This window comes from Ascaphus truei, chromosome 5 (assembly GCF_040206685.1).
Source record: "Ascaphus truei isolate aAscTru1 chromosome 5, aAscTru1.hap1, whole genome shotgun sequence".
Lineage (NCBI taxonomy): Eukaryota > Metazoa > Chordata > Amphibia > Anura > Ascaphidae > Ascaphus > Ascaphus truei.
This window is the reverse complement of record NC_134487.1, coordinates 224,340,788-224,347,514: the sequence shown is the minus strand read 5'-3', so window position 1 is coordinate 224,347,514 and position 6,727 is coordinate 224,340,788. Positions and strand designations below refer to the sequence as shown.

The 6,727-nt window shown below is 50.9% G+C and overlaps 1 protein-coding gene across 1 annotated transcript in view; it reads left to right on the top strand.

Annotated features, from left to right (window-relative positions):
* The first annotated feature begins 426 nt into the window (after positions 1–426).
* The window catches only part of LOC142495763 (RUN and FYVE domain-containing protein 1-like), a 597,647-nt gene continuing 591,346 nt past the window's right edge, over positions 427–6,727 (top strand). Inside the window, 1 exon segment of the mRNA XM_075601692.1 lies at positions 427–555. The gene's annotated coding sequence lies outside the window, so the exon portion shown is untranslated.

The window sequence follows — 6,727 nt, the reverse complement described above, 5'->3', positions numbered from 1 at the left end:
GGGGAAAGGGGGCTACATGTATAATAGGGGGTGGGCTTTGTACTGTATGTTTGATTTTGAGCGAAGTGAGTGAGATGTGATTTTGAGGGATAGGGAGTGAGAGAAAGGGGAAAAAGGGGATTAGATATTATGCTAATAAATCAAACACGCTGCAGTTTATAATGATGCTGACTGCGTGTAGGAGCATGAGGCGTGGTGGTGTAAATGAGGGGTTGGGATATTTATATGGGATATGGAGAGAGAAGAGAGAGAGAGAAGGGAGAGAGAGATCGGTAGTATGTTAATACAAATTACGCAATACTTGCTGTTCTGATTTTATTTTTTTGCAACTTGAACAAGTAAATGTATATTGTTGGTGCAAAATATATATATTTAATAAAATGTCACTCAAAATCTCTACCCTTTTCCCTCCACAGATAAGGAGACTGAGCATAGTTACGTGTTAGAATTGTCCCTTGCAGAGACCCATAGCCACATTATGCAGCAGGAATGCTGGGAGTAGGAGTTCCCCTGACACTTTTTCACTGTGTTCCTGTAATGGCTGCTGGCAGTTAGGTACAGTGCTTCTTTCGTCTTAAACCCTAACTTCGGCTTTAACTTGGCAGGATATTAAATGCATTACAAGCAGCATTCTAGATTGTTAACCCACTTTAGTAATAGTATGTTAACTGAGATTTACATATTACTTTAATATAGTCTTCCTTTTACCCGCAGATGCTTCCTCTAGCTCCGTCTGTGCCCGATAGTGTCAGCCTGTCAGACGTTTTTCTGTCTCCTGTCAGTTATTGCCAATATGTTTTTTTTGCTTAACTTCCAGATTACTGAGGGTTGTTACATCAGGTTAATTGAGGATCCATTGCTGTACATTTACAACTTCAGGTATGAACGTTAGGCTATTGTTCATACATATTGTTTTGTTTACGCTTGCTTCATATCAGAGTGCTATTTCCTTGCAATGTTCCCAGGATGAGAAGAGGATAAGGGAGATTGCATAGGTCTAGACTAGAGATGTGGAAGCTACAAAAGTCTACAAAACCTTTTGGGGATTTTTTTTATATTGTGGGTGATTGGTGACGGAAGTTTTAGTGTGGGATTTTTTACCCTTAACTTCTTTATCCCCCTTTTATCCTGTTTTGTTTTGTAGTTGTCCTTTTTACATGTAGGGCATCAATAAATCCCACTACCCCTATCATTGAGCTGAAACGATTGAGATTGATAGTGAAGCCACAATTCACAATGTAATTGAAAGGAGACATATTTTCCAACTTTGAAAATAATGTTTTACAAATGCTCATATTAAATGTCCACATTGTAACCTGTTGTTCCTGTTAAACCTTTTATCAGTCATTTGCTCCTATGTGGGTCTTTACGTTTAACCCCTTATATGATATTGAGTTAAACTGGACATTTATCTAGATTGCCTAGTCCTTGGTGACAGTTAAAGCAGCAAAACATCTTCTAATATATTTTTTTACATCAGTTCTGTAATATAAGATAATAGTGACATTTTATTCAACTCTAAATGCCATTTAAAAAAAAAAACCCAACATCATCTTTTGATTTCTCTAGCAGGCTTTAGCCCACCTTCCCAGAAGTGCAAGATATTTGCAACACTTTCCTGTTTGGAAAAAAGGAGGTAAATATAATAAATAATGAGTGGGTGCAAACGGTGAAGTGAAAGTGAATCAAAGTGAAACAATTGAGAGCACAGAAAAGTGCAACTATGGAGAAATTACATTAAATGCACACCACAAATTATTAAAAATATTACTTTTAATATAGTGTTTACTTATACCCACATTCAGTGATTTGTTTTAACAGTAATTTAAAAAAATCAAACAAACACTGTTGTGCGAGCCGAAAAATTCTCACATAATAGTTAATATAACATGAACAATTCGGCAGTGGATATTCACAGTTGAGTGCAAATAGCCGCACGGCTATTCATGTGTTGAGTGCAAATAGCTGCACGGCTATTCATGTGTTGAGTGCAAATAGCTGCACGGCTATTCGCACTCAGTCGGAAATAAAATGGAAAAAAAATAAACATCCCAGCCAGGAATCGAACCCTGGTCCACTCTGTTAATGGGCTGGAGCATTACCTCTGAGCTATAAGATTTTCTGATGCTTTTGCAGTGCATAAAGGCATAGAAGCCTATTGACATTACAGTGTACCCCCTTGCATCTGTAATCAGCGCGGCTTTAGGCTGATTCCCCAGTCAGCACTGTGGCACGCGCCCGGCGGGGGGGGGGGGGGCGGCGCATGCACAGCGCTAGACCGCGATCTGCGGTCTGAGGGGAGAGAGAACGTTTAATGGGCTGGAGCATTACCTCTGAGCTATAAGATTTTCTGCTGCTTTTGCAGTGCATAAAGGCATAGACGCCTATTGACATTACAGTGTACATAGCAGCTCGGCTATTCGCACTCAGTTAAGTTGAGTGCAAATAGCCGCACGGCTATTCGCACTCAGTAGGAAATAAAATGGAAAAAAAACTGAGCCACTGAGCTATAAAACTTTCTGATGCTTTTGTAGTGAATAAAGGCATAGAAGGTAGACAGAACACTCCCCTATTGACATTCTATACCCCTTGCATCTGTAATCACCGCGGCTTTAGGCTGAGTCCCCAGTCAGCACTGTGGCACGCGCCCGGCGGGGGGACGGCGCATGCACAGCGCTAGACCGCGATCTGCGGTCTGAGGGGAGAGAGAACGTTTGCGACGGGAGCGGGCGTGGCGGTAGGTTTGCGGGGGCGTGGCCATGACGTCCCGCGGCTGGTTCGCCCTCATTGGCTGAACCGCCGGCGGGGGCGTGGCCACGCCTCCGTCGCAAATGCCAATCTCAAACTCCCCTGCCTGCCTGAAAACCTGTCGCGTACCGCTGGGGAAAGGTGCGCGACAAGGTAGGGACTGGGACTGGAGGAACTGGGGAGGCGGGGCTTGATCGCACAGGCGTGCGCTGTAGTAATTTGTGGGACCGCAGCCTTAGCCGCTTCTGCATGCGTGCAGAGGCGTGTGGAAATGCAGGCGACAGGCAAGTTTAAATATACGCGCTGAGGGGAGCGGAGGAGCGGTCACGTGACAGCAAACATCCAATGGAGATGAAGGACTAGCCCCGCCTCCTGCCCCGCCTTTGCCCCGCCCCCAAAGCGCGCTCACTGCCTCACCTGTCAGGCCACAAAAAAGCACCAGCTTCTGCAGGCGAGGCAGAGCAGGAGCACGGCCCGAGGCACCATGCCCGAGTCCTTAGGCTGCGGCCTGGGAAGGAGCGTGGCGTGCTGGCACATGAGTGCTGCGCCCTACTTGGCCGTGCAATTTGTGGCTAGGTGCACGCTCATCTGGGGGCGCGGCCACAACGGCACTGAGCTGGTTCGCCCTCATTAGGTGAACCGCGTAGGTAGGCTGCGATCCCAGTCACTGCCACAGCGCACGGCTCGGCGTGCGCTGTGCGTGTAAGCACCGCCCCTCAATGGGGAAGGGCCTAGTACGCGCCGTGCTGCAAGATTTTTTAAACTCAATGAAATTGAGTTTAAAACTTGCGACGGAGGCGTGGCTATGCCGCCCCCCCCCCCCCCCGGCGGTTCTCCCAATGAGGGCGAACCTGACGCGTGACGTGATGGCCCCCGCAAATCCCTTACCACGTCCCCTCCCTTCGCAAGCTCCCTCTCTCCATGTCAGACCGCAGAGCGCGGTTAGCGCTGTGCACGCTCCGCCCCCCTCCCCCCCCCCTGCCGGGTGCAAGTGTCAGTTATGACTGGGGCGTCAGAGGGGCATGTGGGGGGGCGTCAGAGGGGCATGTGGGGGGCGTCAGAGGGGCATGTGGGGTTGGGCGTCAGAGAGGCAGGGCTTGACTGACCGACTGGGGCAGGGCTGACTGACCGTCTGGGGCAGGGCTGACAGACCGACTGGGGCAGGGCTGACTGACCGACTGGGGCAGGGCTGACTGGCCGACTGGGGCAGGGCTGACTGGCCGACTGGGGCAGGGCTGACTGACCGACTGGGGCAGGGCTGACTGACCGACTGGGGCAGGGCTGACTGACCGACTGGGGCGTGGCTGACAGTACTGTATGTGTTGGCTGACTGACACTGTGTAATACTGCAACATATACAGTACTGTATACACACACACACACTACCATATATATACACACACACACACACACACTACCATATATATACACACACACACACACACACACACACACACACACCCATATATACACACACACTCTCTCTCTCTCTACACACACAGGGGGGGGGGGGGAGTTAAGGCCGCGACCAGCACCACCACCACGCTCCCCACTCACCCCCCCCCCCCCAACCTGCGCCCATCTCCCACTCACGGGATCGGGGGGAAGCGGGGATCTGAGGGGCATCCCCGCTCCCATATCCTGCCCCGCGGCCTTACACAGGGGGAAGCGGGAACCTGAGGGGCATCCCCGCTCCCATCTCCTGCCCTGCGGCCTTACACAGGGGGAAGCGGGGACCTGAGGGGCATCCCCGCTCCCATCTCCCGCCACGCGGGCTGTCACGGGGGGAGCGCCGGGGACAGGAGAACACCCCCACTACCACCTCCATAACGGGGACAGGGGGGAAGGCACAGATAATACTTACTGTGTTGTCCATGGAAAAAGAATGGCTGCTCGTTGGGGGCGGGCTCATATAGAGCCTGGCCGCGCGCCCACAAAGCCTGGGAGCGCGCGCCAATCAGCTGTCAGGTAGGGGGAGTTTGTTTTTTTTTCAGCGCGAGCAGGGAAATTAAAAAAAAAAACAAACACGTGTGCTGCTTGGGCCAATAGTTGCTCGCCCAGAGGGTAAATCCACTCGTCCCGTGCGTGTAAATGTATAAATTATTAATCCAAAAAGGTTGTATTACGTGTGTTTATGTCTTGAACATACGAACTTGGTTTGTATGTCATGTGCTCTTTATGGGACTAGCATCTGTTTTTCTTTGCTTCATTACAGTGTGCTGACTAACCTTTTGTGGTCTCTGTCTCTCTCACTAGGAATGTGTAATAATATAAAATATATCTGCAATACATATAAAAAAAAAATAACCCAAACACCCCCAAAAATCAGACTTACCAGCAGGGGGGGCGCGGCGCGGCGTGAGGGTGCCTGCGGGTGGTGGCGGCGGTACTGGGGGTGGGGGAACAATGCAGTCTAAGGCTTAGTCCATAGAGACTGAAGCCGTGCGGATGCGCGCTGAGGCTGAGGGAAAGCGGTGCTTTCCCTAGCCTTAGAGCGCGTGCCATCCGTGGGCGTGTCTGGGGGCGGGCCAGTGACGTCACGGAGCTGGTTCGCCCTCATTGGGCGAACCGCTCACGTGACCGGCCCTGCGCTCCGGCAAGCTAAGAAACGAAAGATTTCTTAAGACACGCTTCCGTAGGCGTGCGGAAGCGTGCGCGAGCCCCTGCTAAAGCCGCTCTCATTGCGGCTGTAGGGGCTCAGTGCCAAGCAGCAGCGCGCCTCAGCACGGGTGAGCGCCTAAGCGATGACCATGCCCGAGGCCTAAGGACTCGGCCATGGTGCCTCGGGCCGCGCTCCTGCTCTGCCTCGCCTGCAGAAGCTGGTGCTTTTTTGTGGCCTGACAGGTGAGGCAGTGAGCGCGCTTTGGGGGCGGGGCGGGGCGGGGCAGGAGACGGGGCTAGTCCTTCATCCCCATTGGATGTTTGCTGTCACGTGACCTCTCCTCCGCTCCCCTCAGCGCGTATATTTAAACTTGCCTGTCGCCTGCATTTCCACACACCTCTGCACGCATGCAGAAGCGGCTCCTAAGGCTGCGGTCCCACTAACTACTACAGCGCACGCCTGTGCGATCAAGCCCCGCCTCCCCAGTTACTCCAGTCCCTACCTTGTCGCGCACCTTTCCCCAGCGGTGCACGACAGGTTTTCAGGCAGGCAGGGGAGTTTGAGATTGGCATTTGCGACGGAGGCGTGGCCACGCCCCCGCCGGCGGTTCAGCCAATGAGGGCGAACAAGCCACGGGACGTCATGGCCACGCCCCCGCAAACCTACCGCCACGCCCGCTCTCTCCCCTCGTTCTCTCTCCCCTCAGACCGCAGATCGGGGTCTAGCGCTGTGCATGCGCCGTCCCCCCGCCGGGCGCGTGCCACAGTGCTGACTGGGGACTCAGCCTAAAGCCGCGCTGATTACAGATGCAAGGGGGTATAGAATGTCAATAGGAGAGTGTTCTGTCTACCTTCTATGCCTTTATTCACTACAAAAGCATCAGAAAGTTTTATAGCTCAGTGGCTCAGTTTTTTTTCCATTTTATTTCCTACTGAGTGCGAATAGCCGTGCGGCTTTTTGCGCTCAACTGTGAATATCCACTGCCGTACAATTCATTGTCAGTTGGAGGAATATTAATGGATAAATAAGCAATGATGGTAAGTACCCATCAATACCGGACACAACTAACCACCTCTATACTGCTATTATTAAACATGAAGCAGGTGGATAATGCAATCATGGCGTATGAGGTGTAGCTGGTAAGCAGTATTTCACAATATCATATATATGTCAACCATTACCCTGTAGGGCAGAGCTTTCCAAACTTTTCATGTTGGTGACACACTTTTTAGACATGCATCATTTCGCGACACAATAATTCAGTTTTACTAGCAAACCGGAGGTTAAACTAACACCTAATAAGAGATATGGACACATACATAAATTGTAATAACGAAATGTATGGGGACACAACATATCCCATGAAAACCTTTCTTT